At 40.6% G+C, this 17,679-nt stretch overlaps 1 protein-coding gene across 1 annotated transcript in view; it reads right to left on the reverse strand.

Annotated features, from left to right (window-relative positions):
• The window catches only part of ASIP (agouti signaling protein), a 78,819-nt gene that overhangs the window by 50,648 nt on the left and 10,492 nt on the right, over window positions 1-17,679 (reverse strand). The window lies entirely within an intron of this gene.

Raw genomic sequence — 17,679 nt, forward strand, 5'->3', positions numbered from 1 at the left:
ACTTTGCCTAGACCTCTAGAGAACATGCAATAAACAGGAGAGGGCAGAACATCCTCCTGCAGAGCATGGAAAGAGCAGAGCAGATACTCATAAGAGATAAATCCCAGAATGATGCTTGGAAAGAGGCAAAAGTCTCTAGAAGGAAATAGGGGCCAAAGAACATTTGAGCTCAGCCATGAGATTCAAGCACGTGTGTGTTTGTGTGTGTGTGGTTCTAAGGGCAGAAAGAGGTAACTAGAAGTTGGGTTCTGTTAAATTTGTATGAGATGCCCAGTAGAGAAGGGAATTCAAGGTGGTCTACAGAGCAGCCAGCATTGGTTTTTATGGCTCAGTGTAGTTAGTAACAATTCTTTTCCTAATTAGTCTGCAGACAGATTATAATTTAATGAGTTAATCAGTTATTGAACTCTTTATTGACTTACTGTGGATGCATATTTCAGTGCAACACATGATATATGATAAATATTTGAAATACTAACTCCTGGAAGGAAACATGCTTGTTACTTAGCATCTCTCTGACTGCATGGGACCAACACTGAAAAGAGACCAAAGCAAATGCAGTGACTTTAAAAGTAAATATCTGCATATATTTTCCTTACTTTTGTCCAGTAGGTACATATTTCTGCATCTCTGCAGAGACTGGAACCTCAGTTGAGCAGACTTTCATTCTGAATTCAGAAGATCTCAGATTCAGATCTTTTTCTTGTTTGCATACGCAAAGCTCTTACTACATAGAGTAATGGTTTAGTTTTAAGTCTACCTTTTCAGGATCATTATTTGCAAAAATGACAGTTTGACAGGTTGCAATATTCTTCTGAATATCCAACAATCATCTGAATATTAGTAAACATAATAAAAAATTTTAAAAAAGGGAATGAACATGTTTTGTACCATGAAGATTTTTGGTAAAAACAAAACACGTTTTTTGTAGAAAGTTCTTGCTGAATTCAGGATGTTTGATTATTATTGATTTAAGTATTCTTCATTTTGAGCAGCTTGTCTGTCTCTTCTTCAGCAGAAAGAAAAGTAATAGGGGGAAAGAATAAGAAAAAAAACTCTAAAGGAAAGCAAGGCTTGTTTTTTAAACTAATTTTGGGGAAAAAAATGATCATGATCTGCTTTATAAAGTAGTTTGTGGACTCAAGATAGTATACAAAGAATAAAATCTGACTCCCGTACAAGACAGCTGAGCTTGGATTTACATAACAATCCTCTACTGCTTTATTTATTCTCAGAAAGAGAAGTTTGTGTTTTAAACATGCATTGTTCAACTTGATTTTGATTGCAATTTTATTGAGTGAAAATTTAACTTCTCTGACAGTTTTGCTGTAAAATTGCACACTGAGCTGGGAGATAAATAGAGGCTTGTCTGTGAAGCATGAATTGAAGGAGACAGAAATTATGGTTCTCTGCTTCTCCTCAAAGACAAAAATACACAAAACTGAAAAAGAAATAAAGCATTTCTTTGAACCTCAAAACTGCTTAAAAAGACTTTTGCTTAAGGCAAAATGTGTACAGACTATAGAATGAAGAGAATCATCTGCTTGTGGATGTCAGCTGGGAACTGAATCTGTGCCACAGCAGGACAACATCTAGAAGTGACACAGTGCGGGCTTTCCTTGTGAGGAAAAAAATACGATTTTATGGTATCTGTGCAAGAAATGTACCTTTTGCTTTTGAAATGCCTGATTCCTACAGGGTCATTTCAGGTAGATTCAGAACGATACCTCCAAAGGACTGATCTGTGGCTACATCCGTGTCTAACTACACACATCCTTCAGTAGTTTGCTCATTGCCCGCTTTGCTGCCTGGATCTGTTAAAAGCTTCAAGTGACAAAGAATCAATTATATGTCCAAGAAAGTGGTTCCTCTCCAAAAATATGGTGTTTTCCTTTTTATCTTTGTAGACTAACTTCAACATGTAGTCAAGTACCATCCTACTTCTTCAAAGCTTTAAAGAAACAAAACCAACCCACCATATTAGTATAAAGATATGTTTCCTAAGTTGGTCATATTTATAATAGTGAAATTAGGTCTTATTTTGAAGCCTAATTTACTACTGAAGGGATCTTACTGAGCATTGGCATATAAATGTGGAGGCAGATACTTGTCTTTTCTTTTGCGGTGTTAGGATCACTCAGCTGTAACAGAGAATGCAGTTAAGAGCTTTGGGTTCATAGCATCTGCCACTTGTTAGCATCATAAGTAGTTTCAGAGAAACTGTTTTTATGTTGTTTGAACATACATGTGATGAGAATTCAATCATCTAACTAAGAAATTAAAAGAAAACTTTCAGTCTGAAAGCAGAATTTATAGAATTATTTTGTGTGCTTTTAACTGTAAACACTTGTGTGATGCGCACTTTGGATGAGATGTGGCTCTAAATGACCACTTCTTGAAATATATTGGTGTTCATGACCATAGGGAAGAGGAAGCTGAGTATTGGCTTCATTGTTCAGGAGGAGTTCTCCCTGCTGGAGCAGAGATTGCATCTAGCTGTACGGAAGTCAGTCCCTGACTCTTATGTTCTGGCCATATCTAACTGCTAATTTTTTTTCTGTTTTCTTTCTGTGCTAACTTAACAAACATAAAGAAACAAGAAAATCTTCCCAGATAACCTGACTTATGGCATTGACGTGTCATAGTTTCAAGATTGAAACCAGACAACCACTGGTGAAGGGGATGGAAAATCTGTGATTACTGCCATGGAGAGTAAGAGTTATGGGAATAAGAACATAGATCTGTAGTGATGATTCAAATATAATAAACCATATGTAAGGACTGATACTCTAAGGAGAAAAAAAAAAAAGCTCAAAAATCACAACAAAACCATATGTGTGTTTTTTTTGGACACTGTTTCAGCAGAAAGTAGATGGTTTTGAAATTAGTCTTACTCCTGAAGGCTCTACAGTCTTTGTGGCAACTGGAGGGCAAATGATCATCTTAACGGACGTCTTACTTTCAAAAAATAAAATTAAAAAAAAAAAAAAAAACTATCCAGATTAGGCACTAATTTACTAATTATTTGTTTGACAAATTTAAAGAAATAAGTCTTTTTCTCTCTTTAATGTACATATTGCACAAACATACCGAGTGTTTCCTGAAAAGAAAATCTGCAGGGAAGACAGTATCGAGGATGGTACCTTAGCACGAAAGTGTCTGAAAGAGCATTGAGAGTCCTTGGAAGAAACATACCCCGTACCTTGCCAAAAAAAATCATTTGGCTTACTTCCTGCAGACACTTAAATAGTTCTTCAGCTACTATCTTAAGTATGATGATACAACTTGAGGACCGTTATTTTAAAGTATCCCAGATTAAAATGTATTTCATTTACAATAAATCTGTAACTGCTACTTCTGTCAGCTGCCATGGTGCTTATGACTCCCTGGGTTCACAGAAGCAGTCTGTAAATGTTATGACTTTCCACCCTTAGTCTTATAATGCTTTTCTTTTGTGTGTTTACAAGCACATCGTTTTGTCTGGTGATACAATTTTATATTCTGTTGTTGTTTTCTCATGCTGTTTTAAAAATAGCAAAGATGGAATTATAATACCATATAGTAATGCCTTAAACAGATTTATTTATTTATTTATTTATTTTGTAGTTAAGAATTTTGAAGTATAGATTTTCCAAGAACTTGGACTTTCAGATCCACTGAAAATGAAGTAAAGATGACGATTGTCAGTTACATGTAGTCTGGAAAATGCTGCCTTGAAAAAATCAAACTGTTTTGCAGAGATACATTAATTTCAATGAACTCTCTCCAAAACACTTTGGTTTTGACAACTTGCCTATTTTTTGTCTGTGCACACTTGTATAGTGAAAGCCATTTCCTTGACTTTGTGCTCTTTTTGCAATGGTGACCCTTTAAATTTTTATTTATTTATTTATTTTCTGATGTCTGTAAGCTAATAAAAGCTGGTAGGAGAGAAACTTCTGAACTTGAGATGCATGTACAACAAATCTTTCTTGTGATAAGATTTGTCAGGTCTCAAGTGTCTGAATGGTTTTTTTCATGGTTTCTCTTTAATCCTCAGGGCAGAAGTATCTAAGTTCAGAGCTCATCCATACATCATCTCAAAGCATTATCCACAAAAAGATGCTTTAAAGCATGTACTCAATAAAAACGTGAACAAGAACTTGAAAGTTACCTTGTTTAAAGAGGAAAAATTTTAAAATAAAACCAACCACCACGAAAAAAAACAAACAAAAAAAACCACCCACAGAATTAACTTAAGACTTTGCTACTAGAACAACTAAGTCCCAGAAAGCCAGCCTTTCCCATTGAGCCTTATCCTTGGTGCCATCCAAGATGTTTACGATCCAAGAAGTTTTACGATGAACATATAAGAAACCAAGCAATTCTTACCAGGGCAGACCAGCTGTTTGCCTAATGCTGTACTTTTGTTTACACCAGTAGCAGGATGAGATGCTATTCAAGGAAAGCATGTGTACTGGAACAGAAATGTGTTTTGCTGCCCTGGTACTCTCTCCCCCTTTACTCAGGGTGTTGTAACTAAGCTACCCGCATCATGGTCCTGTGTTTGTTCTGGTGGCTGGATGATGCAAATACCAGCGTGGCGTCAACTGTTACAGCATAACAGGATGGCCATAAGCCTATGCTCTCAAATGGACTTGAAGTCTGCCTGGAGTTTGCACCTGGAAACCATTTTAAAGGAGTAGTGAAGGCAGGATAACTTTCTCCTGGAAACAATTAGGTAGTTAGGTACATAAGTGCTACCAAATGGACATACAATTATTTGGCAACTATGTAAATCTTTTTCTGATTACAGAACCACAAATGTCATCTTAGGATCATGCTCTTATTACTGTGATCCAATTGTTTTATTTCCCACTGATGATAGTTTGTGAAGAAGTAATGAATCAGTTAACTGAAGTGGTCAATGTAGTGTATTTTTTTTTGACCAAAAGGTATTGATTTTCTTTTGGGGGATTTTTGGAAGCTGAATAAGAAACAGTGCTAGCTGGCATGCACCCTGAAAATTTTTTCCTTGTGGTTACCGATGAGCAATCCAGATAGAATATAGCTAACCAAAGTTGCAAATAACTAATAGTGACTAGCAAGTACATATTTTTAAATGAAACAAGCATTAACAAACATAATACCTATTACGACTGTATATAACAGTCTGGATCTAATGAAGACAATGTAGTTACGTTAGAAAGTGCTTCTATATGCCTAGTGCATACGCAAAGTAGAGAGATCTCTACATTAGTGCCTTAGTTCACACCAGGAGTGCACTTCTGAAGGAAATCACAGAATCACAGAATGGCTGAGGTTGCAAAGGACCTCTGAAGGTCACCTAGTCCAACCCCCCTGCCAGGCAGGATCACCTAGAGCACATTGCGCAGGATGGCATCCTGGCGGGGTTTGAATATCTCCAGAGAAGGAGACTGCACAGCCTCTCTGGGCAGCCTGTCCCAGTGCTCTGCCACCCTCCCAGTACAGAAGTGCCCCCTTGTATTGAGCCCGAACCTCCTGTGTTGTGTCCGTTGCCTCTCATCCTGTTGCTGGGCACCACTGAAAAGAGACCAGCCTCATCCTCTCGACACCCTCCCCTCAGATATTTATACACACTGATGAGGTCTCCCCTCAGTCTTTTTTCTGGGCTAAACAGGCCCACTTGACTCAGCCTGTCCTCATATGACAGGTGCTCCAGTCCTCTAATCATCTTCGTAGCCCTCCTCTGAACTCGCTCCAGTACCTCCATGTCCCTCCTGTACTGGGGAGCCCAGAACTGGACACAATGCTCCAGGTGTGCCCTCAGCTGGGCTGATCAGAGGGGCAGGATCACCTCCCTTGACCTGCTGGCAGCACTCTTCTGAATGCACCCCAGGAAACACTGGCCTTTTTGGCCACAAGGGCACATTGCTAGCTCATGGTGGGCCTGCTGTCCACGAGGACTCCCAGGTCTTGTTCTTGCAGAGCTGCAGACTCCATTTCTCACCCTTGGGTTTGTGTTGTGGCTGAATGCACTTGCACTTCAGCCTCTAACTGGCAGTCAGGCAATAGCACCAGGTTAGATTTGGGTGAATGTAAAAACCTCTGAAATGGGCATATTGTGGATGCTGCCTTCACAAATGTTGACTGTGTTGACCCCTGTGGGTCATCTGCTGTTACTGACCTGCATGATAGCTTCTGAAATTCCACTGAGAACTTCCTGCTATGCTATATCGTGCAGTCTCACCAAATTTGAGTTCATCTTGAAGCAACGCCACAAGGGGATATAGCACCCTCACTATTTGGAGCTGAATAGGCTATTCATGGAAGTGCATATGTGATTGTTCATGTGAGTGACTGATTTTTTTTTTTTCCAAAGCTGAGTGGGTTTTGCTGTTTCTCATTCCTTGAAAACAATTGTAATTAAACAAAAAGGTCTCCTATAAATTTTCCTTATTTCTGTCAACACTTTTTTAAAATCTCTATTACAATCTGTTTCCCAAGCTCTTGGAAAAAATGTATGTATTCTTCCATTATTGTTTTGCTTTATTTATGCAGTATTTCCAAATTGTTTTCATTTGTTTCATTTCTCCTTAACAACTAAAATTGCTAAAGACACACTGTGTGGGAGAGGGACTCATTGGAACATTTGAATTTCATGTGGATTAACTGCTGGTGTAAAGTGGGTAAAACATATAGAAAGAAGAGTGTTTCAAAGCACAAATGATGACATTATTAGCACTTCCTTCCAAGATATTTTAGTTGAATAACCACAGCATTACAAGGAAAAAAAAATTTGCAGAGTCATTGCCAGTTTCATTTACTTTCAGTCAGTGCCTGTGTCAGATTCTTGTACATTTGCTTTTCTTTAAGAAGCTACAAGATACCTTCTGCTGTAGCTGACTCAAAGCTGTGGAGGTTGCAGTGCTGTGCACAGAAATGCATAATCCCAGCTATTCAACAGTCATTTCTTAGCAATCCGAACTCTAGGCTGTGATACGCTGTCTGCAAGAACAGTTTCTTTTCCCCTTTCTTCCTCTTCCTACCTCTTCTCCAAAAGAAGATCAAAAGGTTTAAATTAGAGGGTAAGGGTAAATTGTGTTTTTCTCTGTCATTAGTGACCCTTTCTGCAGGTCAGAATATTCTAGTCTTGAAGAGACTAATCAGCACCTGCCTGAATCTCTGATCTGCTTTAAATCCCATTATTGCATCTCTAGAACTGGAGATGGACTAAAGTAGGACTAAACCCTCTAGATGTTGTGATATATTTTTTTTAAAATATATTTAACGGTCGTATATTTTACAATCCATCATCTTCTTCATGCCTTCTTGTTTTAATTGTTTGGGTTCAACCCCAGCTGCCCCGGTGCCACAATGGTGCTGAATTGGACAGCTGCTGCCGGCGCACCCTGCCCAGCTCGGGGCAGCAGCGCGGAGACGGTTCCAAATCCTCCTGCAGTGTTTCAGGGGGATGCTCTCTGCAGATGGTGGTGGCATGCTTTTATGGGTGGTGGTCATATCAGCTGCCTACCTGTGGGCTGGCGAACAGTGTGCTGTGTGCAGTAGTGATGTGGTCTGCAATGGATGCTCTTGTGCAGGAAGCCTGAGAACTTCTTTATGCTGATATTGTGTAGCTGCTCTCCTGGTTCAGATAACGCCAGTCTTGGTAGTAATGTGTATAGTAAACATTAGGACCTAAATACAGAAAGTGTGCCAATTCAGACATGGTAATGAAAAGGCAAGGAAAAGCAAAAGATTTGAAGGCTGCCAGTTCCTCAAGGAAAGACAGAGGTACAAGCTGCAGCTACGCAGGGATAAAGAAGAGTTGGAAGTATACTCAGAAATGAACCAGAAAGTTAGTTATTCAGCTACTTAAAATGCAAGGCATTTATTCCTTCCTCTATTCAAATGAAGAAATAAATGAAGGAAAAATTGTATAAAAGGAAAATGAAGTCGTGACCCAGAGTGAGCAGAAAAAGAAATGCCAGAAGAGACATGACCAGTATCCCAGAGTCCAAAGGACAGAACAACACACAATTTAAGGTAAAGACATATAGCAACCCCACAAGCTAGTCTACTCTGCTACTTGATACTGCAGTATTTAAGAGGGTATATTTTCAGGTTCTATCTGTAAACAGGATGCCCCTAATCTTACATTTTAATCTTTCAAAAATGTTAGTTTTCTGTAAAGGAACAACAAATAGCCCAAGATTATATGTAATTGTGAAAATTGCATCCTTCAGAATGGCTTTATTACAGCATTTACTTTAAAGTTTGCAGTTAGCAGGATTCCAAAATACTCAAAAAGTAGAATAGATGCATAAATGTATCTGTTTCACAGCCATTATTTGAAAGTGAAATTAGAATGAATGTGGTTGAAATAAATAACACTGGAGCTACAGCCTCTTGACTTCACTCACAAATAACAGGTGTGTAGAAACAGGCAAATCAGGCAGAAAAAGCAGTGACTTAAAAACAAGGCTGCATTCTGCACCTCTCCATCATTAATGAGGAATGATTTTCACAGATAAATTTTTCTTAAACAAAGATCTGTTATTTAACGCGGGTAGAATCACAGCCTGTTCAGCATATTTGGGAAATAAACTCTTCCTGAATGTGTGTATTGGGTTTATGTAGCAGTGTGTGTGTGTGTGTCTGTGTGTGTCTGTGTGTGCATAGGGAGTTCCTCTGGGAGAAAACTCCAGAAGCTGACCCATGTTAGATAAGTTCTGAATGGGAACTGCCAATTCCAACACCTAACCACCTTTTCCATGAAGAAATTCTTCCTGGCATCCAATGTAAACCTTCCCAGGCCCAACTTGAGGCTGTTTCCTCACATCCTGTCCCTTGTCACTTGAGAAAAGAGACCGGCACCTCCTCACTGCAGCCTCCTGCCAGGTGGTTGTAGACAGCAAGGAGGTCTCCCTTCAGCCCCCTCTTCTCCAGACTAAACGGCCCTGGTTCCCTCAGCCATGCCTCTTCTTTTCTAGTCCCTTCACCAGCCTTGTTGCTCTTCTCTGAATGTGTTTCAGCAATTCAATGTCCTTCTTGCAGTGAGGGGCCCAAAACTGAACCCAGTATTTGAGGTGCAGTCTCACCAGTGCCATGTACAAGAGGACAATCACTTCCATGGTCCTGCTGGCCACATTATTTCTGATGCAGGTCAGGAGGCCCTTGGCCTTCTTGGCCACCTGAACATGCTGCTGGCTCCTGTGCAGCAGGCTATCGATAGGCATCCCCAGGTCACTTTCCACCAGGCACCTTTCCAGCCATTCTTTCCCAGGCCTGCACTGGTTCCCGGGGTTGTTGTGCCCCAGGTTCAGGGCCTGATACTTGGCCCTGTTGAATACCGTGCGGTTCGCCTTGGCCCATTGACTCAGCCTGCCCAGGTCCCTCTGCAGATCCCTCCTACCCTCGAGCAGATCAACACTCCTGCCCAGCTTGGTGTCATCTGCAAACTTACTAAGGATGCACTCAATCCCCTCGTCCAGATTATTGATAAAAAATATTAAACCAAACTGGCCCAAATACTGAGTTTTGGGGAACATTGTATGTGACTGGCAGCCAACTGGCTTTAACTCCATTCACAATGATCCTTTGGGCTCAGCAATCCAGCCAATTTTTTACCCAGTGAACCATCCAAACCATGAGCAGCCAGTTTCTCCAGGAGAATGCTGTGGGAAATGGCACCAAATGCTTTTGAATATGTCCTAGAAACAGTTGGATTCACTCAGTTTGGTATTTACCTATAAGGGACTGCGCCATGCAGAGTTTTTGTTTCTTCTAATTTGAAACTCACCATCAAAAAGACCAAAGAGCTGCATATTATAGCCACTCTTTAGATATATCAATGTTTTCTTGTGTATGTGTGTGTGTTTGTTCAAACTGCAGCATTGTTACACTGGTATCCAGCACAACAACTGTGCATCCTGAAAACTGAAGTATATAATCCCACAGGATTCTATCATAAAATGAGTAAATTACTTGGTTTCTATCTTTCTCCCCAGCCCTTTATATCTCATTTAACTAGACTGAAATCAATGTTCTTATGCATCAAAACATTCAAGAGCACTGTTAACTTTAAATATGTGAACCTGCAACACTGAAATTCAGACTTTGATTAATATGTTTATCCAAGGTATCTTTTCATGGGACCAATGGTTCAAACCTGCAACTAAATGGAAAGTAGTTGGGAATCAGTAGAAAGGTATCTTTTTTTTCCATCACTGCATTTCCACCTGGCCTGATGGCTGCAGATGATTCCCACCTGTCTTAAAGGTGGAAACTGATCCCAGCCCAGGTGCTGGCAGGGCTCATTGAGAGGGCTTTAAACCAAGTATGAAGGGGGACAGGGATGAAATGAGGCTCGATAGAGGTGAGTCTGGGGGAGCATTCACAGGGTTTGGGGGTGAGGGCAATGGCACAACGTCTACACCAATGCATGCAGCATGGGCAACAAACAGGAGGAGCTGGAAGCCACTGTGTGGTAGTCAAACTATGACCTAGTCACCATCACTGAAATGTGGTGGGACCACTCCCACGACTGGAGTGCTGCAATGGATGGCTACAAGCTCCTCAGAAGGGACAGTCAACTTAGGAGGGGAAGTGACGTGACTCTCTATGTTAGAGAGTGTTTCGATGTTGTCGAGCTTGGGGTTGGGAATGATAAGGTAGAGTCCCTGTGGGTAAGGATCAGGGGGTTGGCCAACAAGGCGGACATCCTGGTGGGGGTTCAAACCACACCAAACCACGATGAAGAGGCAGAAGAGGCGTTCTGTAAGCAGCTGGTGGAAGTCGCTCAATTGCCAGTGCTTGTTCTCATGGGGGACTTCAACTTCCTGGACACGTGCTGGAGATACAACACAGCCCTGAGGAAGCAGCCTAGAAGGTTCCTGGAGTGCGTGGAAGACAGCTTCCTGACGCACTGCAGACTTCCAATACACCTACAAAGGGTGAGCTGCTCAGTGGGACGTGGCAGAGGAAGGGACGGTTCCTCCTCACAGAGAGGTCCTTGCAGCACCTCTCCTTGGGCTCCCACCAGTTAAAGCTAGGCACAGTTTTGCATTGTGCTGATTGCAGCACTGTTATTAAAGGCATTGAGGGCTGTGCTTTTTTGGTTTTATTTTTAGATTTCCTCCTTTTTAATATAGATGTTGATCTAGACTTTCTAAGGAAACATCAGAACACAAACTGCAGTTGCCCTAGTGCAGCAAGACCTCTGATTTGGATGTCAGAAATGGTGGCCAGGCGAAGTTATTGCCCCAGAGCTAGCCATGCTGGTGAGAAATTCTTTTATAGTTGTGGTTTAACCTGGCAGGCAGCTCAGCGCCACGCAGCCTTTCGCTCACCCTCCCCCCCCTCCAAGTGGGATGTGGGAGAGAATCGTGAAAAAAAGAAGTAAAAGCTTGTGGGTTGAGATAAAGACAATTTAATAGGACAGAGAAGAAATAGAAATAATAATAATAGTAATAAGAATAACGTGTACAAAACAATGTGATGCACAATGCAGTTGCTTGCCACCCACCTGTCTGGGTGGGCCCGTCCCATCCCAAAGCAGCGGTGCCCCCGACCCAGGTCAGCCCCCCCATATTAATTGTTCAGCAGGACACCATATGGCATGGAATACCCCTTCAGCCAGTTGGGGTCAGCTGTCCTGGGTCTGTCCCCTCCCAGCTCCTGCTGCACCCCAGCCTTCTCACTGGCAGGACAGTGTGAGAAGCTGAAAAGTCCTTGGCTTAGTGTAAGCACTGCTCCGCACAATTAAAACATCAGTGTGTTATCAACATTGTTCTCATCCTAAGTCCCAAATACAGCACTATACCGGATACTACAAGGAAAATTAACTCTATCCTAGCCAAAACCAGGACAATAGTTTAGCACATGGTATTTTAAAACTAACACAGATGTTTCATACGCTGCTGCCCAGGATGTTCCCAAGCTGGCAGGTGTATGGAACATCCACAAGCTGAGAGCAATGCAGGAGGCAGGTGTGCCTGGGGAAAGTTCTGTGCTAGCCAGGGAGCCAGGAGAGAGCTGGGCTCCTGCAAAAGAATTGGGGTGACTCCTTCACCCAAAAAGAGCAATGTTTTGAAAGTGCCCACATATAAATGAAAGAAGAAAAAAAGAGAAAGAAAGAAAGAAAAACAAAAGAGGACGAAAAATGAAGGGAAAAAAGAAAGAGGGTGGAAGGGCTTTATTCAACACTAAAATCTCCTGCATTCACACCTCAGCACATAAACCTCCCCTTTTGGAAAAAAAGAAAACAAAAATAAACACATACACACACACCCCAATTTGCATACATTTCTTCACATCATCTCCATGTATGAGCAGGACACAGATGAGCATCTCAAAAAACACAGTCCTGTAAGATCTTTGGTGGGTGGGGAGGGCAGGGAGATTCAGGAAAAGACTTTGTGTGCAACATCCACTTTTTCTGCAGTGTTGTGCAATAGTCCTTCAACACTGAAATACCAATGTGTAGAACAGAACTGCTTGGTCAGTACAGCCTATCCACATGTTTCAAATTTCCATCCAGTGCATACAAAGCCATAAATGACAAGTTTTTGTTTGGAAGCAAAAACAAGTGTTCTTTTGTGGCCAAAGATCACTGCTTATTCATATAGATTTGAGTGTCAGTGTTTCCCCAAAGAAGCGAAGACTATGCCTCCCACTGAACCACAGAAATATTTACTAGCTTTCTAGACTCTCTAATTTACATATCAAAGGGCATTTTTGCATGCCATTTACCTAACTGCTGTAACTGGACTTGTAGAGAAATGAGCAGCACATGCTTTTTATTCTTTAACTACATTGCATCTTAAGAATGAACAAAATATTTTCTTCATCAAGAAAGCAGAGAAACTCAACAATTTCGTTATCCAAAACAGTATGAGATGGAAATTACTTAAATTTAACTGGAAAAATTATGAACAATGTCCTAACTGCAGACTGATGTCAGTACTTAGAGACACTCCTATATGTCAGGGTTGAATGAAGAAGCCACCTGGTAACTGGCCTGTGAAGGCTTGTAGATCTATAAAAGAAGTAATAATAAGAAAAACAAAAAAGGAAACAAAAGCTCTGTTGGAAATAACACTGAATCTTGAAACAAACTAATGTTACTGATAGCACTTTAATTACTGAAGTGTAGATCCTAGGGACTAAGTGTCTTTGCTTCACCAGGTAAAGCAAACGGCTCAACAGATCCATCCATCGCTTCACTCTAACACATCTAGGTGTCTTTAAGTACCTGAACTAATGCTATGCAGTGGTATTTTGGAGTGTTTGTGCATCTCTGGAGTTGCTCTGCTGGCAATGGACTGGTGAGGGTACCCAAATGATCTTAAAAAGAGGGAAGGATCCATTGTATGAGCTGATGCAGTCCTTTGTCTGCACCATTGCTTGCTGCACTTCAGTGAATGGCATTCAGCATTCCTGCCTATCTACAGCATAAACTGAAAATGAAGATCATCTTCCAACATGCAGCTTCTGTTGTTGTCCCTGCCAGTACCCTGTGAGCCCATGCTTGGTTTTGATTGTTGGTTTAGTGTGATTTGAAAACTATGTATGAGTAGTCAGTACTGAAAATCTTGTGTAGGATGAGAACTTGGCCTGCATGAGCTCTGAGGGAGTGTAACATAAGTGAAGGCTGAAGTGAGGTCTGCAGACTACTAGCATGCTTAGAGCAGAGAATGCAAGCTTGATGAATCCAAAAGCCCTGGGAAAACAACCCTAATGCTAGAAGATACCTCTGGTGTCACTAGTAATGTTAGTCAAATGATACTCAATGGAGACATTGTAGGACAACTAAATACTGTACTAAGACACATGCCAGCGCTCTACTCAAGAAATAAGTACCTGACATTACAGGTGTTACCATTCAGAGTACCTATATCCTTACAATCAGACAAACAGGGGGCTCAGTCCTACAGTGTTGGCATTTACACAGCATTAGAAAGATATTAGTTCAACAATTTCTATATGGCATGGGACTATAAAATTGTATTGCTTCAAATACTTACTAATCGCTGAATTCAGATTAAAGCTGTATTTGGTGATATACACTAAGGGGTTGTGCCTGCATGGTTGTACAAACGTGACCACTGTTATGTGCCAAGGATCTGCAGAGTTCTGTTCTGTACTGCTCCTGTTGGTAGTAATGAGCTAGCAGAAAGCTGTTTACTGCCAAAACATTTAAATATTGGATAGATTGTTTCATACCAAACACTATAGCAACACAGACTCTAGCATAGCTATTTACAAATAGCATTAAGAAAATAGCTGGCTATTTAAAAAAAAAAAAAAAAAAAAAAAAACAAAAAAAAAAAAACCAAAAAAAACACACTTTTTTTTCTCAGAATTAAGATGTGATGCAGACAGAACAGGAACAGCCACTTTGGGTAAGACATTGCAGTCATTACAATTTAGATCAGCTGCTAAAGACACAAAAGAGAGTGAGCGTCTCTACTGGTGCCAAGACCTGTGCAGAAAAGGCTGTTCTCAGTCATTTTTGTTGACAGGTACACTTTTTGCTGGGTTAAAAACTGGCTGGATGGCTTGGCCCAGAGTGGTGGTGAATGGAGTGAAATCCAGCTGCCAGCCGGTCATGATGTGTTCCCCAGGGGTCGGTGTTGGGGCCCATCCTCTTTAATATCTTTATTGATGATTTGGAAGAGGGAACTGAGTGCACCCTCGGTAAGTTTGCAGATGACACCAAGTTGGGGGAAGTGTCGATCTGCCAGACTGTGGGAAGGCCCTGCAGAGGGCCCTGGACAGGTTGGGTCGATGGGCAGAGACCAACGGGATGAGGTTCAGACCCAGGCCATTATTTCAACTGCAACAGGCCCAGCTGAAAGATTAGCATGAACTTATTTCCTTTGGGGAGTCAGATTCATTACTTTAGAGAACTTTAGCTTGCCAGAGGAAAAGTGCTATACATCCAGGCCTCTAAATAGAAGAATCTCAGTTAAAAATAGCCCACCTTTTGCACTATTTTATCTTACATTGCCTACAGCAATATATATGCCAGTGCCTTTGGGCACAAGATATTAGTGTGCTTACCCAAAAGTTGACACTGAGAAGGATACAGCATTGCATCAAAAACCCTTATGGAGGAGGGAATAAAATGCTGAGATAAATTGTGTTGGGACTACAGAAAAGTGAGGAACTGATGTCTGGAACCTCAGAGTTAAACAGGGTACTGCTGGAACCAAAGCGGCTCTGACTGCCAAGGATGTCATCTGCCCAGTAATGAATGGGAACGGTCAGTTTGAAATGACATGAAGCACAGACCAGGAGCTGAAAATGTCACAACTGACAACTGCTCCTGCTTGGTGCTTTTTCCACTGGGCACACCAGAAGGTGAGAGCACAATTGCTTGTGCATTTCTATGACTGCAGCTAATTGGAATGATTTTCAGAAGTTCTACTTGTGTGTAGTGATTCAGATTTTAATATTCATTTGTTCTACATACATAAAATTTCTTTTCAAAAAATGTAAGAATTCAATGCCCTATCAGCATGGCACAGCTTGGGTTGTCTGGGTAAAACAAGCACTTGTATGGGGAAGTGTGAATAATGTTTTTATCACAACATTTTGTTCTGCTGCCAGACTAGAAGGAAACTATTTCTTTAAATACGGCTCTGGATCTGAGAAAATTAGATGATACCCCTTTCTGAAGAACTGCCATAATTGGTCAAAAGTACAGTAAGTACATTATTTTTTTACTTTTTCAACAGTGTCCTGTGCCAAGGAGATTGACAACTTGCTTACTTATTTTATGTATCTTTTACTGAAACAGCTGTCTGATAATGTAGTTGAATTCCTGAATTCAATAAATATCGAACAATCATTTCCCCTCTGCATTGTTGACTGTGTTTTAGGCCTTTCACTTACATGTTCCTCTGTCATCTCTTCTGAGAACCTGTGTTACAGTTTTATTTGGATAGGAAGTGGTTCCCCAGCTCTAGTAATCTTTTTTGCCTCTTTGTGGACTTTTTTGATGTTTATAACTGCATGTAGAGTTCCAAACATAGGTACTTCATTGGTTTACGCAGCCAGATTTTCTTTCTTTTTTTTTTGCTAACTTTATTATTTCAGTTCTAAGAATTGATTTAGAAAGTCACTCTGACGACTCCATGAACTCTTTCCAGACTCAGACTTCACTTTCCATATCTGTTTCTTCTCACTGATGAAATTTATTGACCTTTGTTGCAAAATCTCTGCTCTGTGCATCGTTATTCTGAATAACTGTACGTAAAAACAAACTTTGTATTAAGTAACCTGGAAAAGGGAGAGAGATCACGTGGCAACTATGAGCATCCCATAAATCCCTTTGGACTTCTACTCTTCTTTCTGAAAAGCAACCATTCCTTCCTACCTTTTAAACTGGTGATACAAAGCTAGCATAAAGTCTTGCAGTTAATTCTTGTTCCGTAACAGCACGGTTTCTCTAAACATCTTCATAAAGGCACTGCTGAAAGTCACATTTTAAAAAAAATCTGTGGTATATCAGCAGCTGATATTTATCTCTGCCTCTTAATGCCTTAACCTTTTTGTATTTCTGGGAAAGATTTTGCTCTGCAAAAGCTATGTTGGCTCTTATCTAAATACTTGGGTCTACCTTAACTCCATATTTTATTAGCTCACTGTTAGTTTTTATTATTGTATATTCATTCTCTTCTCCATAATCACATCAGCCTCTTCTTTATTTTGCTCTGCAGGAGTCCTGACTCCTGCATACAGCTTGTAGCAATAGACTGGCTCTTCAGAACTGATGATTTGAGCTGCTGCTACACACAGCTCAGGGCAAAATCCAGAGCAGCATCTTTGCTAGCCTTCTGCTGCCTGTTCGAGCTGACAGGGACCTGTTTATGAATGGTGCCTCTGCATCAGGTACTTGCCTGACTCCCACCGCACATGAGAGATAGGTGACATTTGTTCTTATGATAAGTGGGAAGACAGAAATCCAGGCTCCCATCCTTCAGGTATCAATCACTATGTATTTTTATTTTTTTATTTTTTAATTGAAAGCTTCATTTAATAAAAATGCTCAGAAATTTTTTATTCAGCTGTGAAGAAGTTTGTCAACCTACAATGACTGTTTTTTTTTTTTTCCCTACCAATAACAAAAAGCAAGAAAAAAGCAAGAGGTGATTTCTGTTGTGTTGCCTAAGGGTGACTCTCATTGCATTTGTCTTAATATATAATATAGATAGATAGATACATTCTTAACATTCAACCTATACCTGGTATGGGCAGTCTTTTTCACTGCTAGAAGTTTTGCTGCCATTGTAACCAAAAGACAAACTTCTTAGTAGTTCACAACCTGTTGAGACTGATTTATTCTTTGCAATGACTGGCCCGCTATACTAGAGGCAGCATGCATCTCCTCCAGTAAGAAAAATCAAGGTCGAAAGCACACTAACAAAACTTGGTGTGTGTTGAGATTGTGTGTTTGTATCCCCATGTCCTCTTCTACTGATGCAATATATATCATTTCCAGGCAAAAAAGCTTTAATGATAAACTGCACTACTCTTATTCTATTGTTTGGCATAGTTCTGTAACCGGGACTGTTAAATCATCAAGTAATATTAGTGCAGACCTAGATTTAGATCTCAACCACTAGCTAAAATCTGTGTTTTTCATTGCATAGACCATAGAACCTGCTTAGAACAGAAAAGAGACTCCTAAAAAGTTCTGGTTACCATGAA

Source organism: Anser cygnoides, chromosome 16, assembly GCF_040182565.1.
Source record: "Anser cygnoides isolate HZ-2024a breed goose chromosome 16, Taihu_goose_T2T_genome, whole genome shotgun sequence".
NCBI lineage: Eukaryota > Metazoa > Chordata > Aves > Anseriformes > Anatidae > Anser > Anser cygnoides.